The 28,000-nt window shown below is 40.2% G+C and overlaps 1 protein-coding gene across 1 annotated transcript in view; it reads right to left on the bottom strand.

Moving 5' to 3' along the window:
* The window catches only part of LOC139622610 (homeobox protein Meis1), a 203,937-nt gene extending 179,143 nt beyond the window's left edge, over positions 1 to 24,794 (bottom strand). The window contains exons 1-2 of the mRNA XM_071480009.1: positions 24,014 to 24,794; positions 12,009 to 12,154 (exon numbers count right to left, since the gene is read on the bottom strand). The gene's annotated coding sequence lies outside the window, so the exon portion shown is untranslated. The remainder of the gene's footprint in view (positions 1 to 12,008; positions 12,155 to 24,013) is intronic.
* Positions 24,795 to 28,000: the final 3,206 nt, after the last annotated feature.

The raw sequence follows: 28,000 nt of genomic DNA, 5'->3' as shown, positions 1-28,000 counted from the left end.
ACTGTTCCACTGTTTCCTTCAGCAGTAATGCTGGAGATGAATAACAATAAAATGCAAGAGTGTGAAATAGGTACTGAACATTTAACCTTTAACTTGCCAAGCTGAGTGTGCTATGTGTTGCATGTTAACATCTATACATAATGACTACAGCAATTTTGACAAGTCGGTATAATTATCATAAACAAACAAGTCATCTCTGAAGAAATCAACAACGTCAATCTCTGATGCATTTAGAGGAGGGTGCTGTTCATGCAGAGCTTTTAGAGTTTTGGGCAACTTAATATACAGTACAAGGCTAAAAGTTTAAGCAATAAAAGTTTGACTTTGATGTAACTAAATCAGCATAACGACGACTGTTGGGCCAAATACAATGAAAAGTAAAAGTATGTAAACCCTTCAGTATGAAGTAGAAGTATGCCCTCTTAGCTCCCTTAGTCTTGTCATGTTGCTTTGAAACTCTTTTTACTAACTTTTGTAGCAGAGTTAGCAATTGCAGTCAAACCATTTGTTTGGTCAACCAACAGTCTAAAAGTCAAAGATATTTAATTTCCAATGATGAGAGAAAAACAGCAAATCCTGACACTTTACAAGCTGAAACCTGCTGAGTTTTGGCATTTATGCTTGAAAAATGATTAACAATTATCAAAACAGTTGATGATTAATGTTGATGGATTAAAAGATCATTTGTTCCAGCACTAGGTTTGGGGAAATGTTGGCAAGACACTCCGCAGATGCAGCCAACCGTGTTCATCAAGGTGTCATTTTGTACTGTTGAGGTATCAGACACATCTTTGTTTGAAAATACTACACATGACACTTTCAATAAACTGCACGGACATGTTTGCACATATACACAGACACATTTAAACACTCGCACAGACGGAAAAATTGTTGGTTCATGACAGACACACACACACACACATACACACACAGTAAGAATTCCACTGAGTGCAACAGCAGTCATCTCCCTGCAGCACTGAGATCAAATCAGTCTGTTTATCTGATGGTGAACCTGACATTAGGCCAAACTAAAGGTCCCTGCTCAGCTTCCTCTTATCAAACCCTGCAAACAGTGAACTTTGTGGCCCGGCCCCTCACATGGGGGAAATTGATTACAGCCTCGGGCCAAAACGACAGTCCACAGCTCCGTTCATTCCATTATGGATCCCGGAGCCGAGCGGGCCGAGGTGGCTATTAGCTGCAGATCTTGGATCAGATCCTCAGACATTATTTGATCTTGTAACAGTGATGGGTTGAAGGAGAGGTGGTGTAATCTGAGCTCATGTGCCGGGTTAAGGGTTCATATGACCTCAGTGGCAACTAAACAGCCACGATCAGAGCTTTTAACGAGAGGTCACAGGAGTTCGTATTGGTTTGACATATTTTACTTAAAATGGATGTATTGACTGTAGTAAATGTGGAACAGCCCACTAGTTACTCTTAAGGAACAGACCGCACTAAATATGTGGGATGAAATGTTGTTTTAAAAGGTCGTGCACGTGTGTGTATGTACAGTATATGTGTCTGTGCACACAGCTGCCTGTGTTTACCACTGTTGAACTAGTCTGTTTAAACTGATGTGTGAGAGAGAGACAAACAGCGAGAAACTCTGAGAGAGATGCAGAGCTAACAGTTTTAGGGCATTCCTGTCAGTGTTACCGTATGATTGCAGGTCCTTTGTGGCTTCCTGCAAACTTTACTGCTAAGACGGGTTTGATGTAAATGCTCAGAGGAGACAAAGATGGGAAATTCCCTGAGATATTTAACTGACTAATTCCTCCACCGGTTTTTCTTTCTCTTTGCTCGTCTCTTTTCTTTGCTTTGCCTCAATCAATCCTCTGTGGCGGAAGAATCTGGGAATCCGGGATGTGCAAAACAAACATGCCCTTTTCCTTCATCATCAAAAAAAACAAAAAAAAAAAAAAAGAAAAATGTGTGAGAATGTGTGCTACAGACAAGCAGACATGCAAGTACACACACACACACACACACACACCTCCATCTAACAAACACACCTTTATGTTAAATCTTTGCTTGAGGCATTTTATTTCTCCAATTAGACTTGTCAAGGGCCTGACAAGTCTCAACTTTGTTTGCTTCACCAGACAGGAAATTAAAAACTATATTTGAAACAGTTGTCTTCCAACTAAACCAAGACGGGAAAAAACATCAGCGTAACTGCTGTTTGGCAGAGAAACATACAGAGTTTTCATCATAATTTATACTAAAAAAATTTTATTGTGCATGTCTGATTGACTGCTGTGTTTTCCATTTTAAGAGTCAAACCTTCCACCTTCCAAACATAAATCATGTGTTTGTTCAGTTTAGTATCATTTGTTCAAGTCAAATGAGTGACATTTGCTATACTGGACAAAACAACATGTAGCATTAGTGCAGTATTACAGTGGTGGCTTGCCATCAGGATGAGCAGGGTAAGTAGCACTTGACCAATTAAAGCTCAGAATAGACTTCAATTAGAACGATATCTAAGAGGAAGTGATATCTCTCCTTAATCTCAGAACATCGGGATCTGACATTTCCCGCTGCAGTCCTCTTGTAATTCACTGCTCTCTTGTGGCCGCAGGAGGCTACTGTGTCTGGAGGCTAGGTTAACTACCAGGCACCGCATCTATCATTGTCTTGTGTGTGGGCGCGGTGGTGTCCTGGTGACAAAGGCAGGGGCTTGTAAAGCAGAGAGGGAGCAGCATTTTTTGAAAGTTTGCTCATTGTTGATAATCTCTGATTAGGCGACTTGCTAAAGCTACTAGCTACAGACAAGTTTGCTTATCTGTCCTTGACTCAGTTTCCACAGAGATCAGTTACAATATCGCACTCATTACTATACACATCCGCAGATGTGTGTGGAAACTGTAGTGGGTTCTTTGGCTCTGCTTGCCTATCTGTACTAGATCTGAATTCCTTTTGCAGAATAGATGAAATAGTAGTAATGTTAGACATTACTTTTACAGGATCATAAGTGCTTATAGAGGTGTATGGTTGGTTTTATTAATTCATTCACGGCTTATGAGCATATTAAATATTACCTAATCGAAAACACATATATGATATAAATCATCCCATTTTATCCCTGTGATAGCAATAGTGTAAACATGTGCAAAATGATAGAGTGCACGTTTCTGCATTTGAAAGCAGCACAAGGAAACTTTATACACTGGCAGCTCTAAATGGCAGTAAAATCGAGTTTTGATTTATCACCTCTCCTGGGTAAAGAAATGACCAGACCTGAAAATACTTCACTTGTAAAAGGGTAAATTTATTTTTGTCTTAATGCTCTTATCATCTGCAGCCCCAGTCTGTGATTACGACTAATTAAATTTTTCCTGTTAAAGACTGACACCTCACTTCCCTTCTTCAATCCATCACACCCACCACCACCACAACGCGCATCGATAATGTACATATATAGAATAACCGCGGATAGTGGATGCTAATTTAATTCTAATTATGCTTTGTTGCCAGATGTGCCAAATGAGTAAATTACTCTCCAAACAGTTCTTGCTCCATCCTGAGCAGAAGTCACCATACCTGAAATGTAAAACCCTGACCTACATCATTTGTGCATGCCGTCATATCACGCGCGCTAATTGCAAAGTGGGACTTATTGGCCACGTGTCTGCATTTCCATGCATGCACACCCCCACAGGCTGCCCGCCCCTCCCTCCTTCCTCCTCTCTGATGTGTTTTTCATGTTAACACTTTGCAGCGCCTTAGGTACATCATGCGGCTTCCCGCCATACACAGCCCTACCAAGCCCATTTAGAATGTTTTTATGGGATAACATCGTTTTTATTTTTCAATTAAATTTTTATACTTTTGTGTTTTTCCCCTTTCTCCTTTTAAGGGTTGCTATTTTTCCTCATTCAGTTTCCTTGTGGGCTGCTTTCTCTTTTCTGTTCTGTCTTTGTCTTGAAGAAATGCAGGTTGTTGACTCTGTTTTGGTCTCAAATTGAAACTTTGGTTTATCTACCAGAATAAAACAAGAATGAAAGAATTCATCAACATGACATCTAAAAACTATTGAGTATATTGCGATATTATATTGCGAAAAATTGTTATTAAAAACATTTTATAGCGGTAACACTATTGAATAGTCTAATTTAAGCTGCTGACCAGAGCTTTATTATGGTCTCCACTGTCCTAAATACAAAAAATCTTCCAGTGGGAGTTGTATGACACCAGTACACCAGATTACACCACATATATCTACAGTTGTAGTTAGTTTAAGACACTTATACAAGTATGCAAGCTTGGACGTGCACAAATAAGCTAATAAAATATAATGTATTGCTGTGATTTAAAGCATCAAACAGCTCAGTGATAGCACATAGTTGGAAGAAAAGTAAGTTGAAGGAAAACCTTAACATATGTATAAATTATTAATAATATAGCATTCTGAAAAAGAGTTTTCTTCACAATATAGAAGGTCCATTTTCACACTTCAGTGCCTTCTACTGTTAAAATGTACTTCCTTCATTGTAGTTTTCCATTTTGGTATTATTACATTTGTTAAAGTAATGTATTTGGCAACTTTCTTCCACTAATAACTGCAATATCTAATCTTCGGCTGACTTTTGTCTTTTTGTTTTTCAGTGCTGTTGCTCTTGATCCCAAACATAAGACACATCCATGACTCATGGTCTAATTATTCCTGCAGTAACTCTGGGATCATATTAACAAAGTGCACAGCTACTCTCCCCAAACTTTGAGAGCAAATACAATCCAGCTTCTTTGTTAAATATTCAACTGTCACATAAAAAAAGTACCGTATTTGTCCCATAAACCACACTTTCTATTCCTAAAATCAAACATCAGTGGAACTTAAATTAATAGTGATTTCTGGACATGAGAAGACTCCTCTGAACTCAGTGTTCAAGAATGACCCTGTTGCCTTTCCAGGTGTGTGTAATGTGTTTGTGTGCAGCTCCGGGGGAAAACAGGAGAGTGGGTGGGAACATTCCTCTTGGGCAAGATGTATACATCCCTCCCTCCCATCACTGCAGGCCGGGACCTTGACACAATACTTGCATTTTTATTGTTATGACAGAGAAACCCATAAGAAAAGGCCATTGTTTCCATTGCTGGATTTCAAAGTAATTTTTACCCCCATTAGCCGCATGACTATATACAGACATCAACTGTAGAATCCTATTGACTTTGATGATCTCCTGACTATTTGTTTAGCGTCACCATGAGGTTGACATTTGTGGTTTTCAATTAAATTTCTCAACAACTATTGGATAGATTGTCAAGATATTCATATCCCCCTCAGGAGCAATTATAATTACTTTGGTAAACCTTTAAAATTTCATCTCACACCATCATCAAGTAAATGTTTTAATTCGACCAATACCTTTATGGCCAAATAGCTGCAGAACTAATGACATCTAATGACATCCCCAGCCTCAGCAGAACTTTGTGTTTAATTCTAATAGTGCAATTGTTAGCATGCTAACATGCTAAACTAAGACATTAAGATGATATGATGGTAAATAATGACATATAGTACCTGCTGGTGTTAGCATTTAGCACAAGCCACCTATAAACCTTGGTGCAGCCTCACAGAGCGGCTGAAGGCCAAATCATACTTCCCAAGGGAGGGTCGGTGAGGGTCTGTGAGGGCCTTCATCCACCCATGTCCACACGGACCCCACTGTGTGCCAACTGTGCAGGCTCCAGGTAACATTTGAAGAGAGGTTGTGTGGGGAGATCCAGTGTTACCCACATTTATATGGCTCTTATTTAGAACAATACAAAGACGGCCAAATGGCATTGAACTCCTGGCTCTATTCTCCTATTCTCGTTAAGCAGTCGCACGTTATATCTTCTCTTTTTGCCTTCTTCTTACTCTCGCCTTCTATTTCTTGATTTTTATAGCAGTTGGCAAACAATGTTGTGGTCCATTACCGCTACCAACTGGTGTGCGAATCAGGAAACGTGTACACTTGGAACGCTATACCAACACAGACAAGGACTAAATGAACTGCACTTCTATGGCGCTTTTGAAGTCTTATCATACAGCACTTTTCCATACACGCACATTCACACACAAATGATGCATCAGGGGCATTTTGCCCAGGGGCACTTCTAAAATGCGGACTGGAGGAGCCAGGAACTTAACCACAACCTTCCGATTAGTGGGCAATCCGGTCTACCTCCTGAGCCACAGCCACCAGACGTGAAAATATGCCCATGCCTTAACGTGGCTGTAGACTCTTAGTCTTGTTTCAGCTTTGATCAACCCCAGACCACAGCAGTATCATAAAAGTGTTGGTGAGTGGTACACCACAATTACAATAATAAAAAGGCTGTTTACTGTTTGTACACAGGAAGAGTTTTATGCTTTGTGGAACAGTGAGAGTGTTTCCTTTAAATCAGTTAAGCACTGCTAGTCACCAGCAGTGCCTATACTGTATCAACAGAAAATCCAGGACAAAGGACACCAGAGTGCAAACTCATTTCAAGGTGAGTTTTAGAGAATACAGTGTAGAAAAAAACATCACTTAACAACAAAGACAGAGACAAACTAAAGACCTCATGAACCCCATGAATCGTCAGTGTACGTCACAAATTATCACCTCTCCAACAAACTCCATAAGCAGCAATCAATCAATCAAAGCTTCTCAAAACAAAAGAGAGCGGGCAGGTGGATCAACCCCTCTCATCTCTGTCCCTCTTATCAACTCACACACCAATCTGAATTGTGATTTGAATGGTTCGGCCAATGAGGAGAACCAGAGGCTTTGAAGCCCCAGTCGGGCCGGGTTTCTTTACGCCACCCAGCCAAAGTGATGCCATATCACATCTGACACCCCAAAGCCTGAGAAATTGATCCCACAGTATGGCCATTGATCGGTCCGGGGTTTGAACACGCGCTCGGGCCGAGCTCAGGTCAGGAGCAAGATGTGTGTCTGGCTCAGTTCTTTTGTTCCGGGAATCGATGGTCCCTCACAATGGGGGAGATTAGCCCAGTCAGGTCATGTGAGGAGCACAGCATGAGTTTATGTTACATTGTGTTTGTATAACGTGTCTGTCTCAAGTATGCTATTCTAACCTGTGTTTATGAGCATATCCCTCCATCTTTTACTTTGTCTTTTATTTTAATTCTACTTTATTTTGTGTGTTCTTGCTTCATTCTCCTTGTGAATACTGTGAAAAGAGATTCATGCAGGGTTAAAACAAAAGGGTGCATGCATTTGTTTGTGCATGTGACCTTTCCCGTGCGTAAGTACCCATCCCTGAGACAGATGCTAATTGGTTTTGCTGGAAAGTGAGACAATAAGCAGTCACACACACATACACACACATACACACACATACACACACACACACGCATGCGCACCTACATTTTCCCCAAGGCCAAATAAAACTACCTCTGTGCCATCTCTCTCAACTACAAGTTCATACACTGACACTTAAAAGTGCAGGTGCTGTTTGCCAGGAAACAAAGTCGCGTGAATGAGCGTGATAGAGCATGCTGTCTAATGATGTGCACGCATCTCTGGAAAACACGATCTAGTTTCTAAGAAACAAAGATGTGTTTGTTCTTAGACTTTAAAAAATCATGTAATACTTTAGGCTACATCCAGCAGCCAGTTAGCTTAGCTTAGCATAAATACTGGAAACAGCTAGCTTGGCTCTGTATGAAGGTAACAAAATCATTAATCTACATGTTACATCTCGGGTAATCAGCAAAAAAAAAACTAAATGTAAAAACAAGTTGCGGTTTTTGTATGGGTTACATAGAAAATCAGGATCCAAAGCCAAAGCAGGATCCAAAGGAAAAAGAAAAAGAACAGAAGGAATAGAGAAGAGCAGAGAGTAGAGGCAGTGAGAGCTGAAGGCTTTGGCAGGGCCAAAACAGGCCATGAACAGACCAGTGCTAAAGGGCCCAGGACAAGTGTTGCCATGTCCCCCTGAAACCGCGGAGGCCGCTGGGTAATGAATAAATAAACACCCCCTCCAACCATCTAGCCTCTTCCTCTTCCTGCTCTCCACGTTTGGCAGCCAACACACACACATGCATATGCATACACACACAGAAACTGGCATAGGCACATAAACAATACACACAAATGCATACATGCATGATTGCCATCAGGCTGACAGCCCAAATACAGACTCACAAAAATGCAGGTTTTGTGCAGCAGAGTCCCTGATTGTGTGTGTGCATGTGGCAATAGTGTTTTATACATCCAGCTGATCATGTGCCAGCGTATATCCCCTGCTTTGCCCACTTCATATCATTCATCTGTATGCATTTTATTTGCCCATCCATATTTATCCAAGGCTGTGTGGAGACATTTGGCCAGCTACGCCAAAGCCAGGCAGCCTCAGTACATTCCCACACTCATGCCATGTATAACCCAACAGAGAAATCACCACCACACACCAACGTAGAGGCATGAGGCAACGCCATGTCAGGGCTTAAGAAAACAAGAGACAAGAAGCTGTGAGACACACAGAGATGGAGCCTCAGCTCCACATCTCCTGGCCTGACAGTCAGTGAAAATATTTTCAATTATTCAACTCGGCGGATTGAGAAGCCAAAGATGGAGCAAAGGCCTTTTAAAATGTAACTTGTTGTGACAACACTAAACGACCTCCACAACCGCCCGATGAAATATAGATATTTTGTTTTGTTTCCGAGAGGCTTAATTTGTCATTACCAAGTTGTTGCTTTGGCAAAGCTAAGATCTGCTCCTATTAAATGGTGAGAGGAAAGTGACAAGAGCTGGTGAGTGACAGACGGAGGCAGCAAACCTGTAGTTATAATCTGGTCAACCAGGAAACGGGGAGGGAAGGCAGTAAACACACAAAAACACATGACTGTGCACTTGGGTTTGAGAGTTATGAGGTTTTTAAGGCTAATACCAATATTTTTATTCATTCATTTATATTTTTGATCCCATTTACATACCTGATAACACACACAACAAGCCTCAAAAATGCCATTTATACCATTACATGATGCTAAGCTTCTCGAATAAAACCAGACTACTACGGTGGTTTTTGGTTTTATTTAAACCTGTGTGAGCCAGGCCTCATTAGAGTTTTTATAAACTGACAACTGTGAAGCTTCTGCATAAAATCATGTCGTGTCACCCATCAGAACAACAGCAACAGGCCTTTTATTAAATGGTCAATCCATGTTACTATACTGTCACTGCCAGGGTGAGAAAATAAGACGTCTAGACCAAAACATTTCCTTGAAAGTTCACAAAATACTCATGAAATGAAATACCCGGAGATTTGATTTGAACTAAACCTGACCTTTTTTTTTGCATTTGCCTGCCTTCACTGAGCTGTCCAATTTTCTTATGTAAATTAAACGATAAAGCCCCATTAATCACCCAAGATTATTTATTGTACTCTATGCCCAGGTACTATGTTATGATGATAAAAATAGAATCTTTTAATCAGAAAGCAAACAAGCAACAGGGAATTCTGGGAAGCAGAGGTAAAGGAGAAAGTTAGATTTTAATACTGATATCCTGAAAAGATAAAATAAACGTCCCTATAACACAAACCAGTCTCCAAAAAGTTAATTGCTTTTACTAGTATACACACACACACGTACATGCACCATCTACTTCCCATCTCACCACACATACACCCGTATCGCTCTCCATTAGACAGAAGATTACATGGCAACCTTGACCTGTCTGTCCATCATAAATTACCACTCAGCCTCCGCTGCCACCTCATTCTGGTGTGTCATCAGCTCGCGCCCACCACCGCCATTACACTACATCAGTGCCTTGGTGAGTCCACTGTATGTATTACACCATGTTTTTTTAATGTAAGTGAGCTCCTGGTGTCCCTGCAGCTGGAGTACAATTCTGGCTTTAGGTTTTTCTGTGATGTTAAACCTCTACAGGCTGATTCTGCATATGCACATGACAATATTTATTGAAAATATAAAATATGAACATATAAAATATGGACTTTATTCAACAGAAATCATAGCACATGATCTACTCTAACTGCAGACAGCAGGAATATTAAAAAGATGCAATAGAAAGAAAGGCCAGACAGCATGCTCCTGTTTTTCGCCACCATGTTACTTGTTCCCACTGGGATAGTAAGCGAGATGGAAAACAACAGCTTCCAGGTCAAGAGAGGAGGAGATGATGAGAAAATAAGAGTGTAACAGAAGCCCCATTTTATGATTTAGCTTGACGAGACTGGTGCATCTTAACAACAATAAATTGTAACCCCAAGCAGCTTTAATTGAACCTGGCAATTAAAGTGATTCAGATGCTGATCATTAGACCTGAGTACCAGCTACACTCACTCATTCCCAAACATAAAGACCCAACAGGTACTGAGACAAAGCGTTTACGTCCTCATGTATACAGAACTGAAATGCTGAGCAGGAACTTAACGGAAAAGACAAAACAATTAACGTGAAAAAACACGCTTTCTTGCTGCATCGATGCTCTTTGATGGGTTTATTCATCAGTGTTTTGACCTGCGCTGGCCTTCATTAGGTCTGCTGAAGCAGCAGCAGGTAATGTTTAACACTTTTGTCAGTATATGAATAGCTGTCACTGTAATTACTGTACGTGTCAAGTAAACAAAGGGTGACTTTTCCAAAAGAGAGACATGAGTTATGAATTAAATGTTTGATTCTCCGTAACCTTGAGTGATTGTCGAGTGCATATGTGTGATCTGTCTGTATTCTGTACATGCATATGTGTCTCTCTCTGTGCGACGTGCGTTCTCTTTGCTCTCCATGCTGCTCTGCTCCCACAGTGCCCCTGGGACCCATCTGCCTCCCTGTTATTAATTCATCAGGCTTAACCATGCAGTGCTTTATGACTCTGTTTGGACTGACGAACTATCACACACCCCTATCTCTCGCTCATCCTCTCTCAGGAACACGGTATTGAAAAACAATATCTGTCACTGGATGCTGAACCTACACTTGCAAGCTTGATATGTCTGCTGTATTGTCTGGTCTATGTCTTGTCTCTCGGCCTCTGTGTACAGTCCTGTTGTCTCCATAGGAATAGTCAATATAGTGTGTATGAGAGTAGTCTCTGCATCGCTGCCACCAAGGCAACTTTCTGCACACTTATTGTTTGTGATCAGGGTTTTACATCTTATTGTCAATTATAGTGTAAAAACTCATCTTAAAGCTGCTGGTAATTCTGCAAGTGAAAAAATTATGACTTTGACTAACAGCCAACAAAAAAGAACATCTTTTTACACATCATACAATAATTCCTTCAAGGGCCACAAACTTCTTTGGGCAGCCGTGAACTCCACTCACTTTACTCTGACTTTGTCTGTGTAGCTAATTCCCATCATGGAAACTATTTTGGCTGAAAACACAGCTGATTGTGACCATGTTCAAAATAAACCCTTTTTAAAGAAAGAAATCTAAACTTTGCATTGAAAGATAATCTAAGAATCAATCAATGCCTTTCACGTGAATACGTCTTGATTGCCATGTCTAAACCTATTCCCATCAAAGACAGAGAGAAGAGATCGGAGATTGCGGCACATCAAAAGAGTTTATCTAGCTAGTATTATGTGGCTGTAAATAGCTGCAGCAGAGATACGAGACACACTCACTGAGCACTGAGAAAGTAGAAGTGGAGAGGAAAGAAGTAAAGGAAATAAAGACAGAAGGGAAACTTTTTTACAGGCTACTTAAAATCAGACAATGCATTCCTCAAAAGATACAAAAAATAACACACAAAACAACAAAACAATATTTTTTTTTACAACTAATAATAAAAAAAATAATGAGCTGGTGCAAGAACTTTGCATCTTCGCTGCTAAACAAAGCTGATCTCTAGTTTCTTGTGTCACTTCTGTCTATTCAGTAGAACCACACTGACTTGTTTTCTTTTGCAGAATTCATATAACATAACGGTCTGATACTATGCTCTTGATGATATATTTTGAAAAGACTGTTTCATGCAGAAAAGATGAGGACAATTTTTATTTTTATTTCAGAAATAAAAGAGTTGACATACTTGGTGTAGGTGACTTTCTCCTCCACTTCTTCCCTCAGAGGGCAACATGAAACTTTAGGACATCCAGGGGGAGTTCTTGTTGGTTCCCCTGTAGCTCTCTACTGGGGCTACACTGCCCCCCAGTGGACACCATGGAGCACAATTCCCTGCAATGGTAAATGAAAGAGTTAGCAACATAGTCTGTATGAACATGTTATGAGCGTGTTCAGTCTCATGTGACAAGTTGTATGGTCAGAGGAGTGAGGTGTGCTAACCCGGGAGCAGGTTCAGAGCTTTGCTCAAGGGCACTTCAGCATTAAATAGCGAGTTCAGTGGAGCAGGAGAGAGTGAGTGTTCAAAGTGAAGCTAAAACGTAAATGTCACATGTCCAATTAGTCTGAATTATCTTAATTATTCACAACATGTGCTTTGTCCTGTTCACAGTTTGACTGGATATACTGTAACTCTGCATAACTGGTGAAAATTCAGTTTAAGAGCATGTTCAAACAAACACACTGAGAGATGCCTGAGGGAACATGAAACTGGTAACACTGGACATCCATAATGCATCAGGAAATCACAAACACTTAAATAAATACACTGTATTTCTGCTACCCACTGGCAAACACACACAGACACATCTCAGTCAAAAATGCCCATGATACCGGACGTCATTCTTTTATACTCGTGTTGACAATACTCCTGTTTGATTCTTAGAGCTCTGACATATTTCCCACCTTAGAGCCTCTACGGAACAAAACGACTGACAATGTTTGAAAATGGCCCTGACAACATGATTACAGATGTGACAGTATGCCAGTTGTCACTTCAAGAAAAGTCTGGAACAAGGGAGAGACGGGAACGCGACGGAGAAGAGGGATGAGAATAGTTGACAAGAGATGGAGAGAGGCAATATGACATCCTTTAAATGGAAGTGCAAAAGTTGAGGATAACGGATGAGAGGAGAAATGAGAGAGGTATGAGTGAAAAAATGAAATGGCTAAAAAACAAGTTTAAGTCAAAGACAAGGAGACGTGGGGGTTTTATTCTCCCTGCCACAGTGACAGAGTCAGACAACGAGATGGAGAGGCAGGAAGGATGGACGAGGATGGAGGGTAAAAGGAGGAGCAATCTCATTAGGAAGCACCATGACAGTAAGGCACAATGTGGAGCCACTCCCTGATGTGTGCAAGTAAATCTTCATCTGTTATCTAGGAGAACACAAACTTACAGCCCCATTCAATCTACGCTCCCTGTCTCTACCAGAAAACACATTTTAATGATGTATCTGAACAAGACAGGAAAAGAACAGAATCTCCAGCATTTCTATGGATTTAGTGTCTGGTTTTTTTGTCTTTTGCCTCAGTTATCTGTGTACTGAGGGGAAATATTAGGTATCAGGGTTAAGAGGAGGAGAAACACTGGTGAGAAAGCAGACTGTGGGACAGGAAATGGCTTTTGGTGGAGACAAAGAATATCAGCCTGTGGGTTTTGTGGCTGAATAAGCGATTGCGTCTCAAAGTATCAACTACACATTAGACCTCCTACAATTCAGTGCAGTTTCAGTTCAACTCAGCGGAGGTGTTACACAACATTAACATCATGACTGCTGTTGGGTGGAGGTGGTGACAGGCACAAGGTAGTAGAATATCCTACACACAAGTTTTTCTGCATCTAAATATTGCTGAAGTGCATGTACGACAGCTTCGCGAGTACAAAAGTAGCTCCTCTAAACAAACCATAAAAAATTTAAGTAAACAAGGTCACTGTGAGAGGGCCAATTAGGCATCTTGTCTGTAACTATTAGCGTGAACGCTCACCCCTCCTTCCCTCCCTCAGCTCAGTGATGTGCTCTACAGCAGTGACCATGTTCGGTTCAGCTTTCTTACAAACAACTTACAATAAATGACTCAAAAATTCAAGACAACGCTACTCAATTACAGTGATGAGTCATTGTAATAACATTCTCTCGACATTAAACTATGACATTTCTATGACTAAAACCTTAAGTTTAATTCAGCATCAATGTCAAGAGGACATACAAGAGACAAGAGACAACACAAAGTAAATTAAAAGCACTCAGCTGACCACAGACAGTAGTGTGAACCTTCTTCTTAGATATGTTAGATATTAGATAAAGTGTAACACTGAGAGACCTCACTGTTCCTCAGTCCTGCACCTTGTAATACAATCCAAGTGTGCAAGGACCTTAACAGTGATGAACCAGAGGGAGTTTTTGTCTGATACACAGTAAATTTCCATGATATTTCCCTTGGTAGACCTGAGGCAGACACATGCAGAAATACTGAAGTAGGCACATGGTACTAAGATGAAGCAGGTACTCCGGTGGCTTAAGGAAGTGTTTAGACGTTTTCTCTTTTTCAAAGAAGCAAACATCTTTTATCTCCTCGGGTAAACTGCTGCCATCTCTCCATTTCCTGCCCCGAGCAACCTCACTTAGTGCCTTTCCCTCCAGGGAGCTTTTTCTTGGCAAACAGGGCTGTTTATTTTACTAAAACGGGCCCTCACTTCAGCTGGTTTGTCTAATTAAAATGTTGCAAAAGCGTCGAGGAGTAGGCATTTTATTTAACGGCTAATTGTGCTGACGCTGGGGACTGGGATATTTTATGCATACACTTTCCAGGATCTTGGGAGAAAGAGCACAATTGCACACACACACACACACACACACACACACACACACACACAGACACACACACACACACACACACACAGGAGATCAGTTTCTTGCTCATTGGTGGGATGAATTTTAAACAGTCAGGAGTATCGAGTTAATCAGTGAGAATTCAGTGGGGGAATATCAGGTTGCCTTTTAACACGGGAGGATGCATGTATGATTAACGCACCGCTTCCCATTGGACTGAACAGAATAATTGTCTTGTTTACCAACAGGTGTTTTTAATCTAGACACTGGAATTAACAATCCTTGTTTGTGAAGGGGTGCTCAGGGGTTGTCATGTCTGAGATGTAATGACTTGCCGTTTTTCTTGTCAACAGCTCATGTCATCCTAATTGAGTGTTTCAAGTCGGTAAGTTTAGAAACAACAAGGTGCATCTACAGAAAATGCTTTGATAGTGAGCGTTGTGCCTAGTGGACGTGCCCCCCCTGAGTGTTAACTAGGATGTTCACTGTGGGAGTGTGTTGTTATATTTTAAAGTGATAGTTAGGGTTATTTGACGTGGGGTTGTGTGAGGTAGTCATGCATAGTCAGTTTATTACCTGCAGCGGATTCACATCAGCACACTGCCATGCTATGAATGACTACCTCACACAACCCCAAGTCAGATAACCTGAACTATCATTTTAAGTTGGTAAACTGTGCACAAATACACAATCGCACATAGAAGAACAACCACAGACTGATCTGAAGGCCACTGGAGCAGGAGAAGGTTGAGGGTCCCACCTCAGTGTTGATAAAGAGGCAGCAACACTCTACTTTCCTCACCCAGGTTTGTCTGAGGATCAAACCAGCAACAGTCCTAAGCCCATTTCTCTAAGTGTGAGGCCACAACTGCCTCCACCATGAAAGGTGGGTTTGCCCAACTCCCTGGTCACTTGTTAAGACTGTTCAGTCTGAACAATGTTCAGTTTAAGCTTCAATTTTCACCTCACTTTGAGTGTTTTTGCAGTCCACTAACAGCCAGTGCAAGTACAGTTACAATAGCTCAGTTATTTCTTCTCCTTTTTCAACTGTATTGTCACCTGTGTGTCCATCTGTTATTTTTTCTGCTTAATCTAAAACAATGGGAAATTAGCCGACACACCTTCATCTTAATTTGTGCTTCCAAGACTGTAACTGTGTCTGTCTCTGCATGTCTTCCTATTTATTTTGTATGCAATCACACCAACTTTAACATTTGCTTTGCATTCAGGCTGAATGCCCTTTTCCACTGATAGATGACAACTGCAACAGCTGCAATTGGGCATGTATGTCACAATATAGGTCTCACCAGGACCACACAGCAGTTAACACACCAGTCTGATCAGAAGAAAGCAGCAAAGGTTTGAAAGGTTTGTCAAACCTCAGCAGAAAACATGAAATTCCATGTTCGGTCACATGGGGTTCAGATGTTTCTGTACCTCATGAGCAAAGCTAGCTGCCACTAAAACAAAAACTTGCTGCTTCCATAGTTAGAAAGGCCCCTGACAATTAAATCAAAAATCACAGCGAGGAAGGTCAAACACAGGGAAACTGCTAGCAAAAGGGAAGTGGTTACAAACAGATCCTCACAAACAATGACAGACAACACTGGAAAAAACTGACAGGTCATGTGATCGGATAGAAAGTTACCACATCACAAAAATCACTAAAATGTTTAGGGCTGCTGATTACTTTCTTCATTTTATCCAAATAATGTCAGAAATAGTGAAACGTCCCTCATCGTTTGACTAATTCTTCTCACCCTTGAAAATTTATATAACATGTATTGCAGGCTTGTTCTACTGAATAAGACTGGAAGGAGTTACCGTTCATGGACCATCCCCTGCAGAACAGTGGGGAATTAATTCATCACATTTAATACATTTTTTTTTTTTATTTATATTTTGTCAGACAAATACAGCAAATTACAATAAAAGCTACTCTCTTTTTTCTCTAATGAGGCATTAAAACACTTGGGTTGTGGTCTTCATTGGTTTAGGATGGTTTGGAAAAGGATAGTGTGAATTTGGTGCAGTTATTGAAGCAGTGAGGATGGGGATGAGGGGGTGGGAGGGGGTTCCTCAGTGAGAGTAAAAGCCTAGCCTGTATTACCTTTTCACACGTCAGCCTGAAGCTGACAGGTTGCTAAAGCAAAGGTATTTTAACATCCAATTTCAACAGTTTTGTGGCACAATCGTGCGAAACAAGGGGTGAAAATGAAAATGGAGAGAGAGAAAAAGGAGGGCCTAAACTTGTGAATGGATGGAGGTTTTCTCTTTTGTCATTTCTTTCATCCAGTAAAGGAGAAAAAAAAAATACCCACACCAATCACTTTAATCGAGTGTGTCTCCCTACTGTCATTTCTCACCTACACTGAAATGGAAACGTAGTGGTTTCAAAAGAGCTGGATGGTATCGGTCCAAGAGATACATGATTTAGGAGCTACAGTTAGCTGATGTGAAATTACCAAGCTCAGACAAAACACATCTTACGCTCTAACTACAGCCCTCTATAAGAAAATGTTTGTTCAAATACCTTTAAATTAGCTGTTTACTTTCAGTGCCAAAGAAGAAAAAGTAAGATCATACAGCCCTGTCATTCAATTGAATGAAGCCGGTCTGTCGGTGGAACAGCACTACAGCCAAACTGTGGCTCAACTTTTGTTATATGGCAATGTCATCCATCAAAGGAGCCGTACTGACCAACCAAACACATCCAATTTCCTGGTAGATCATTTGTGATGTGAACTCTGTATTGCTACTGTGCACCTTGCGATTGTTGTAAAGATGAAATAGTTCCTGCTGTAATAACTGTCTAGAATTGCAGAATCCTGTCTGTGAGTATAAACCACTGTGCAGTGCTTAGGCATCCGATAAACACTGAAATGCATTTATCTGTTATTTCAACTGGACTTCCCCCACCAGCGTCGACCCTTGCATTGTATTAATTCAGTCTAAACACCTGCTAAAGGTGTGGAGGTCATGGTCGTGGATGGTCGTTTGACTTTAAAACTTGGAAAATGGGAAACAGCTATTCTGGCTTTGTCCAAAAATAACAGCATCTAAAGCTAGCAGATTTTGTGGTGAAAAAAACTGGTTCATACAATTAGTTGTTCAACCACATCAGAAACTAGTGTTCATAGCTGTTTCAAACAACCACATTCAAAGGTGGGATGATAAGCTGCTTGTAACAGAGAGGGGAGCGACGCAATATTGTTGAAATATAAGGAAAATCCGGCACATTTTCAGACAGCCTCTCTGGGAAGGCATTCTTAGGGTTGCATTTGGTCGTGTACATGAAAAACAAGAGGTAGTTGTACAACATATGAAAAAAGAGACAGAGCTTGACAGAGAAGTTCAAACCCCGGCTCCTTTGCCACCTCTGCACAGCTGGCCGATCATGGCATGAGGTGGGTATGAAATTACAGATTACAGTTTCAGAAGAATTTCAACCACCCAACAAGTGATGATGTACACTGGCCCCTTAAAGCTCGCTAGCAAGAAATAATCAAGCACATAAAACCAATAAAGTGTCATTTTTTTACACAATTTCTGTACAGATTAAACAGTGTTACTTAGTAGATAATACTAGGAGGATTTTGTTACCTTTGGACACAGCCAGGCTTGCTGCTTCATATTAATGTACAGACATGAGAGTAGTATTGATCTCATTTTTCTTTTTGTTCACCAAAGCAAATACGTATATTTCCCAAAATGTCAAAATATTCCTTTAGCATCAATCAAGTCCGTGAAATATTTTTTCTCTTGTATTTTTCATATCAGTGTCTGTAATTGACATTTATATATGTATGTACACAAGCTCCATTCTGCTGTTTAAAGTAAAATAAATCATAGCGTCCACACAAGATTGAAGCTAAACTTTGAGCTGCTCTTTACAGCCCTCCTCCCCTCCAGTGATCTTGCTAGGATCCCATCCTATTTAGAAAAGGGTTAGCCAGGATTAAAGGGTGTTTCTGTCGCTCTTATCTAGTGTTTGAGCACTTGATCACGGAGGCGTGCCCTAATCCGAACATCGATGCGGTTCCATCAACACGCTCTCCTGGAGCAACTCGCCAACAAAGCGGCTGTTGGAGCTTGTTTAGATGGGGCCACACTCACCCCCACACACACAACATACACACATGCAACACAAACACACAGATCCCTTTTTAGGGAACACTGTTCCTGCTGTTGCTCGCTTTGATAGTTGATGCCAAACGTCTAATCTCATAAACTTCTGCTTGTTCTCTGCTGACGGACTCAGACTTAAGATGTGTGACGCATTTGTGTGCGTGTGTGTGTGTGTGTGTGTGTGTGTGTGCGCGCGTGTGACACAGGGTTTGTTTAGAAATCTAAGTGGGAGATTAAGTCAGGTTGGTTGATCACCAGTGGATTTGTTTACAGCAAGCTTTAGGCGGAGATGATAAGCTGTTTATGTCAGATCTGTCATGAATAATTGCAAATGTTTGGGCCTTCTGATGTGTGTAACATGATAGCCTACATGTGATGGGGCTTTCCATCAGTTTAGATAAGCAATCAGCTATTGTGTATCATTTTTGAAAATGACTTTTAATACCGTGTTGCACTTTAAAATTGATCATCACCATTATTTACATTTTTTTCACTATCAGGATCTACACCTCTAGTTGTGGGTGTTTTTTTTTGTTGTGATGCAATATTATAATATGAGTACAGATATATTTTGATCTGTTTCAGTCTATCAGCAGATATGGAACAGAAATTAACCTCCAGAGCTCCAGAAGTGGTCGATTTAGGGCAATGATTCTCATCTTAGGAGTTGCAAGACTAATCTGAGATATTGTGAGATGATTATCAGGAGAGGAAAGTGTTTTTTTTCTTGGGAATTACGGAATTTTATTTCTTTGGGCCTCTAAATAAAAACTTAAAATAAAACAGTCTGAGGAGAGAAATAAGTATTGGTTGCACTCATCACAAGCCTTTGAAATGTAATTTTGAACAAGTTATGAACTGAGCAGGAATAGAGCCAAACATGGTTAACAACAGAAGATAAGAGTTTAACAATCAAATTCATGTTTCAGGTAAAATCAATTCTTTGTGCTCTTGAATTTTATAAACAGTTTAAGTATTAGTGCAGGCAGAGGTAGGCTGATTGAGTATGGTCAAACAAGAAAGAAAGACCCTCTGCTTCCATGTGGGCCCGCTGGCTATTTGACAGGACTGTATATCATACTCTTGGATGAGCTGTAATTGCAAGTGACTGCTCTGTGTTTCTCAGAAGTGGTGGTGTTGTGCGTGTGTGCATGCGTGTGGTGGGGAGGGGAGGGGGGGGTCAGTGCTGTTTTTGTAAAAATAAAAGGAGAAGTGTTGCGCTTGCTGTGGATTCTTTAGGAAATTGCTGTCACACACGCAGGGGCTGGAGCCGGGCCCTGGCGACGGAGACGGAGTCTGGCTCCCAGAACCATTACTATGCCTGCTGGAGCCATGGAGGCCAAGCTGTGTGTGAGAGTGTGTGTTTTGATAGTACTGCAGGTTTCGGGGGGCCAAGCTGGACATGAGTTGTGTATGAGTTTGAAGCTGTGTTAGTTTTCTATCTGGGCTGAAAAAAAGAGTTAATGTTATTTAAGTTGACACTTCTTTCAAAGATATTGTCTTATGACAACGCCAATACAAGCAGGGAGTGCTTTGAATCTACCAAAATAAATTCATGCTTTCAAAACCTATACGTGCCTGTTCTCTGTCTTTTGGGTTTCATCTCTATCTCTTTTTTCTACAAGTTCTTCTCCACCATAATCTCAGTTCTTTACCATTTAAACAGTACGGTACCAAAATCAATTTCACAATGTTAGATTTGAGTTTAAAATCCCACACACTGCATCATGTCTGTATTTTAATCACACTGGTAGGAATAATACTGAAAATAAGGGTGTTTGTACTGTACATGTGTATGTGTGTGTTTACTGAGAAGGTCCCTGCTGAGAAGGTATACATATAAATCCTGGCAATGTGGACAGGAAGCTGGAGTCGCCACTCTGGAGAAACCCACAGACTAAACACTGATGACCCCAATGTTGACCTTACACACACACACACACACACACACACACACACACACACACACACACACACACACACAAACTGCAAAATGACACATATGAGCATTTCCAACCTGACAGGTTTAAGCAACAATGCCATGGTTTACGGTAAAGTAGGAAAAAATTGGCCATAAGTAACAGTTATTGTCACCATCAAGTAATCTACCAATTATTTTTGCTATTAATCAATTAATCACTTTTTTAAAATGCCCATCATAAATTTCTGTAATCCAACGTGACAGTCTTCAAATTGCTTTTTCTTGCCAGCCACTAAATACATTACATTCACTCATTCATCCATTTATTTTATTTGCTTTAACAATGAACTACTTATCAAAAATGTTGCTGATTAATTTTCTGTCAATCAACAAATTGATAATCAACTATTTGTTTCCGCTGTAGGGGTTGGCACTGATGCTAAATGATAATGCAAGAAAGGGCTTTTCAAAAGCAGAGGAAGACAGCAAAGACCACCACATATCCCTACTTTGTGATCTAGATAGTGACACAATCCAGAGTAAAATGTTAGCATATTAAATTCAGCTGTTAATAATTTAATTTTTAAGATGTTCGGAGGTGAGCACCCAAATATACACCATGTTGCCATCCATTCCTCTGAAAAACTGCGAAAGTGCATATTTTATACTATAGGACGCAGGGCTGCAGCAATTGTTTCAATATCTAATAATCTGCTAATTATTTTAGCAAATTTTAATCAGCTGCTTGTCTGTTCTAAAAAAAAAAAAATCATACAACTGTGACAAATCCACTGTCAGTTTTGCGAAAAACATGCTGGTGTCTTAAAATAGCTTGTTTTGCCCACTCAGCAGTCAAAACCCCCAAAAATTACACAATTACTTTCACTTACAACTAAAAAGCAAATCCCCACAACTGAGAAGTGGGTACCTGGGAATATCTGGTATTTTTGCTTGAAAAATGTTTTTTCATACATCATCTTTGTCACGTCAGCATTGTTGTTATTGTTAAATATGTGTTGGTTATACTATGTGATAAGGGGGCAAAGAAATGCTTATTAAGTATAATGTGATATTTCCTAAATTTGCAATTTAACAAAATTATGGCATTCTGTCAGAATACAAAGCACTCCATCATAGTACCTTTATCTTTATACTTACTTATCTTTATACTATCTGCCAGAACCAATTTCATTGTTTGGGAAGAAGGAGCGGTTCAATGAGTCTCTGTCTCCCTCTGCTGGAACAGACAGGCACAGGGCTCTGACCAGACTGGTAACCCACGTCCCAGTGACTTCCATTCGCCCTCAAAACCCCACAAGAACTGTTAGGCCGACCTTTGACCTGATACCACACACTGGGGCAACCTCATTTATCACCTGGATGTGGAGTGTTGCGATGGGGGGATGGAGGGAGGAAGAGGTGGGGAGTCATTAATGTGCAGAGCAGTGCCAATGTTGGTTTTAAAGGGGGTGTGTGGCTTTGGGGGGTGTAAGCACTCTTGAAGGGAAAGAAGGCTTTTATGTACGTGTACCAAAGTTACAGACAGAGAGACGCTGTCTGGTTTGATTCTGATTGGCCGGGGGGCTGGGGATGCAGAGAGGTCAGGGAGTCAGGCCTGATGAATGTTTTGTGATACTCAGGAGGGGTCGCTGTAAGGGGGCAGCGCAGTGTGGTGTGGTTTGAATTAGAGACAAATTGACCCCCTTAAAAAAGTCTGTGTATTTACTGTTGTGACTGAAGCTGCTCCTGAAATAAGCAGGGAAAATGTTATGAAACATCTGCCAACATGTGAGTCATGCTCATAGCCAAAAGATCTGCTATTTAAGGGCACCATTTATTTTATTTCTGTTTATTTTTTTTGCCAATTTCTCCCATTTTCTCTTCCGATTTGGAACATCCATTTCACTATACACTGCATCCTTGCCAACCCTGGCTATCAGATATTTAAGTGAACCCCTCAACACCAAGGAGAGGTAGTTTAAAGTGCAAAAGACAATGTGTGAAGTTGCATTTCAAAGATGTTTTTGAGGCACAACTGAAACAAATTATTTTGTATTACCCACTCTCTCTCTCTCTCTCCCCCTTTTCATCAGCTCCTGAGTTTGACTTGGCAGCGTGATAACTGCAATCCAGAGAAAAAACATTCACCCTCAATTTTTGCACAATATTCTGAAATAATTTTCAAACTAAATAACTCTTATAAAATGCATTATTGTGAAGGGGAGCTCTGTCACATGCTGTATGCACAGGTAGATACACTGGGATGAGTACACACCATATTCCTGTTTCAGAGAACTTCTCAAGTCTGCACTGTTTACAAGGGCACTAAACACCTACTGCTAAGATAATTTACCCATTAGAGATTGTTTCACACACCAGGACTACAAAATAATAACCTGAACACAACACATATGTCAAAGCAGCCACAGCATTTTCACACAGCAAAACACTATAGTGAAGTGTAAATGACTAGAAAGATAGGGAATGTGACTACATGTGACTACATCAAGAATGAAACAGAGAGGTGCTGTGATGGCCCGCCTTACAAAGAAGTGTTAAGTAAAGAAACCACTAATAGACCCTTTTCACAAATTTGGATGCGTCACAGTAGGAAAAGCACAGGTGTAAAAATTAAAATTAATGGTAGCTGAATGATGGCATTGTGTATGTTTGCTCACTGTCACACTGCCAAGGCTGAGTGGGACAACTGAACAGAACAGATCCATCATTACTGCTATTAGTAACACCCTGCAAGTCAACAACCAAACCAACCCTGGTCACAATAGTTAATGCTGATGAGAATACAGTGCTAATGTTATTCTACCAAACCTCAAAACTAGGTACTTTGGGCTTAAGTTATAATAAAGACCTAGAACCAAGTCCAACCTTAAAAGCAGCCACAACAATTACACAAGTCAGCAACACTGTGCTGAAGTGCAAACATAACAGTCAGCCCATCCCATCTTGAGAGATATGCTTCACAAAAACATGAACGTAACACCCAGAGCAAAAACTAACGTGTTGCGTTTACAGACAGTCTCCAAAAACCCACATTTTAAAGCTGAAAACAGCTAACGACAGTGAATGTTTATTTACACTAATTGTAAAAAATATATCCTTGTAAGTGCAGTGACACTTACAAGTTGAATGCAAAAGTTTGGGAAAATAAACAGCAAACAGAAATTAAAACTGAGCCTAGTTTTTAAGTTCATGAAATGAAAATAACAAGGCGTTAACATTTGAAGAAGGGCTCGTTTTTAATGTCTTTTCGTCTGAATTTCTGCATACAATTATATTGAAATATTTAATTACCTTGTGTAGCTTGTGACAGGGCTCCACATGTAGACTTCAGGTGAAGGTTGGCAGGTTGGTAGCTCCCATAGTTTTCCAACCCCGGCTACCTAGTTAGCTAGTTAGCAAACAGTTAGCCTGCTCGCTACCGTTATCGATGGTTAGCATAGTTAGCATGGTTCTTTGCTAACCTGGGTTGAAAGTTAGCCAGCGGTCCACCACTCCGTCTGCTCAACTTTTCTTAAATGAACAAATGGACACTCGGAAAGATGAACTTTGTTAAACGAGTGTTTGCACCTGATCATCTTTTTCCAGCGTTTTCAGAGGTTTGTAAAAGGTCGTCACGGCCACTAGATGTTGAACTTGACTGGAGGTCTGCGGGCGAAACCTGGTGGTCCACATGTACATTTGGTGTTCATAAGTTTTGTTTATATCCTCTTTGTTCATATCTATTTGTGTCATATAATAATATAATATATTTGAGAGTGACCACAAACCCCACTAGTGAGCAGTATGTATGTGTTGCTTTCAACATTAAATCAACTTATATGTAAATTCAAAATTCAATTCAATTCAAATTCTGAATAAAGTCACCCTGTATTCACAAAGGACAAAAAAATCCAAAGAACCCATTAGTCCATGTTAGCATTATGATTTGCCCCACCACAAAGTTAGCATTAAGGCAACTAAAGCAACATTTCACAAACACATCAGTGATATTGGTAATAGCAAGTTGGCTAACGTTATCATGCCTTCTGTAGACAAGACAAGAAAATACAGTTCTCAGTTAAAATGGACCCCTTTTTCAGCTTAGAGGGCTCTCTGTCTTGGAAAACCAACCTATCATAGAATCTGGTCAATGGTCAGACTGGGGAATAAATTCAGCTTTTAACTCATCCGCATGAATAACACTGTTGGAGCCGGTAACAACAGTGGTGGAGCCTAAAATACTTAAAGACCTGTATGGATGTTTTGGTCCATCAGCCGACTGGGGTTTGAGCCAGTTGTTCCCATCACCAACCAGCCCATCCTCTGGTCTTATCTGTTTGTTGAAGTCCTTTTAGGAGGTTTCTTCAATGGAGGAAATTCTCATGAATTCTTATAAGACCAAGGGTTTAACAGGGGAGTCTCATGCACTAACATGCACATTCATTTACATGCATGCACTGTCAGACCTAATATCAAAACAGACCAGAGAAAGTGGTTGAAAGTTGAATCAACCGGTGGAGAAAATATGTTAATAGCACATCTACTCCATCTCCCTCATTAAAAAAAATCTAGAATATAGGGTGTGTATAAACGTCAATCAAATGCATGTGTGCACTAGAGGTCTGAAGTTCTATCATTACTTATTGGACCTGGCTTCCAAATTAGTTGTGATGCCTCAAAATCACGCTCATACATATGCTAAACTTAGGTTTGGCATATGTATTTAAGCACAGAGAAACTCATGAATGTAAAAACTGCCCTCTAGTGTAAAACTCTCCACATACATCATCCTCTTGATAAATCTGGGACTCAACCAAAAACAAGATGCAGGTGTATCTCAGGGGATTTATCCTGATATAATAAATTTGACTAGTTTGTGACATTTATTGAAGAGTTAGACCCTGCAAGAATTATGTTACATGATATTACCGTGAAATTAGGATATTGCAAATATTGGTCTCCCAGAGCTGGGAAACAGAAAACTGAGACTAAATGTGTAGTGTTTACTTCACTGATGATGAATGGGAGGCTGACTTTGTGTGTGTGGACTCATTAACTATTTATATACACAAGGGAGCAGTGGATGAATGACCGTTCAATACCCCGAGAGGAAATTTCTGTTGCATGAAGTACATACACAATATAAAGCAAATATTAGGACAGCGCAAGGATACAAAAACAACACACACTGACAGAAACCAGGCATAGTAAAAAATACTATACCTGCTGAGCTGTACTTTAAATTGTAGCAAAGACAAAATGCAACTGAAGGAAGCCCTCTTTGTTAATTTCATCACATTTTCCATGTTTTTAGATATATACTAAGTTTCAAAATCAATGCTAAGTCAAAGACAGGTTAAGCTACCTAACAAGGAAAGAATAGATGTTTTGAAATGTAGTAAATTGATGTGTCTCTCTTTATACCTTTATACTTTATTTTATAACCTGTCACAATAAAATAATAATAAGTTGAAGTTCACGGCTGATATGATATGGGATAAAGTGAAATTGGACATTTCAGTCTGGTTTCATATTGGTATGAAATACAACTGATTGTGTACAAGCATATCAGTATTTCTGTTTTCTGACAAAACAGGTTGGCACCTTTTAAGTGGATAGTCAGCCCTTTACACTGGCTGTAGTCTGAATTTTCACGTTTAGACCACAGGATGGCAGACTAGACCCCAAATGACACGTGTGACAAATGTAATGGGAAACTGCTTATTGGAACTAATAATGTGAGTATGTTTAGGTGATGCTGTGAATTCTCAAATTTTAATTAACTGTCCATATACTAGAATTGATAATGTAATATTTTACTCTATGAAACATTACTACAATTTCAGGTTTCTGTTAAAGAATAAGTTAACTGCCCTAGTCTGCCTCAAAGTTTTATTTTTACAAAATAATGATTGAGGAGACAAAAAAAAAAAAGTTTGGACATGATCACCTGCTTCAAAGTGAAATGACAACATCATCCAGATCTTCAGACAGAGCTCAGTACTCTCCGAATGTTTCTGAAGAATAAATTAGTTTAAGCCATCTACTGTAAAATGTAAAACTATGAACCTGCAGGAATCAGCAGCTGTTAGTGGGAATGTTACAGCCCGTTTTGTGGTTTATAGGGGGTTTGATAAACTGGATTTGTATGTAGAAATTCTTCTCTAGAGCGGCATTAATGATAGCAACTATGTGGCCTAAGAATGAATTAAAACAATGATGACATTTTTTGAAATATGACAATTAAAACTGCAGTTGTGAGGACAGATTTTTGGTTTTCTAATGAGCCTGTGATCCACTACAGTAATACGGACTGCTGATGTCATCAAAAAGGTTTTAAGAAATGAAAAAAACAATGGACCGCAGTAGATTATGGTGATAATTTATGGAGTTTATGGTTGTTTTGAACCCATTTGGTCGAAACCTGAACTCCAAACATGTAGGATGGAGTAATCACCAGCTGAGGGCGCCACATGACCAAAGTTTCAAACAGACGTGTGGATTTTTCGCCTGGGCATGAACCTGAAAACAATGCTGGCAACTGTTTAAGCAGAAACACAAATCTGGCAGCACTCAGCGAAAACAAAAGTGGCTAATCATCTAACTTCCCCACACTGTAGGGGATCAATAGGTGTTAAAGAGCTCAATCCGCAGAGCAGTTCACTTCACAGAGGCAGTGAGGGTCTACGCAGGGCTGGTGTGGATTACTGCCTGATAGCCTCTCAAAGATATGGTGGTAAAAAGTTAACAAGATTATCCACAAAACCCCTTTAATCTTTTTGTGTTTCATCAGACATGGGGTTGGAGTTTGTGAAGATTTAACCTAAACTTGGTCTTTGCCTGGTCATTCCAATGCAAATGATAGGCTAATTCAATCTATACTATTTAAAAAGCAAAACTCAAATATTACTGCGTGATATTTTATATGATATATATACCTATAGTATCATAATTCATAATCCGCCTAAGCTGCTCAGTGGCGGGTTTTAAGTTCACTTGGTATTTTCAGTTTCCTATGGAATAAGTATAAAAGTCTATTCCAATAGGAACTCGTCGGATTTTTATAAGAGAACAAAGGTGACATGTCCGGATTTGAAATCAAGGATCCGGGGAAGGAAAAAGAGGGAGGGGGGTCATTTATCAAGGGCCCTTACGGCTTGCAGCCATCGTGGGCCCTCCACCAAAATGTAGACCGACGTCACCGCTTCCGCCCTGCACCCCTCCTCCTCCTCCTTCCCTCTCCCTCTCTCTCTCTCTCTCTCTCTCTCCCTCCTCCCTCCCCCGGCGTCGTTGGAGCTG

This window comes from Trachinotus anak, unplaced genomic scaffold, assembly GCF_046630095.1.
Source record: "Trachinotus anak isolate AG129_WGS33_773 ecotype Australia unplaced genomic scaffold, CSIRO_AGI_Tana_v1 ptg000007l, whole genome shotgun sequence".
Lineage (NCBI taxonomy): Eukaryota > Metazoa > Chordata > Actinopteri > Carangiformes > Carangidae > Trachinotus > Trachinotus anak.
This window is presented reverse-complemented; position numbering and strand designations above follow the sequence as displayed.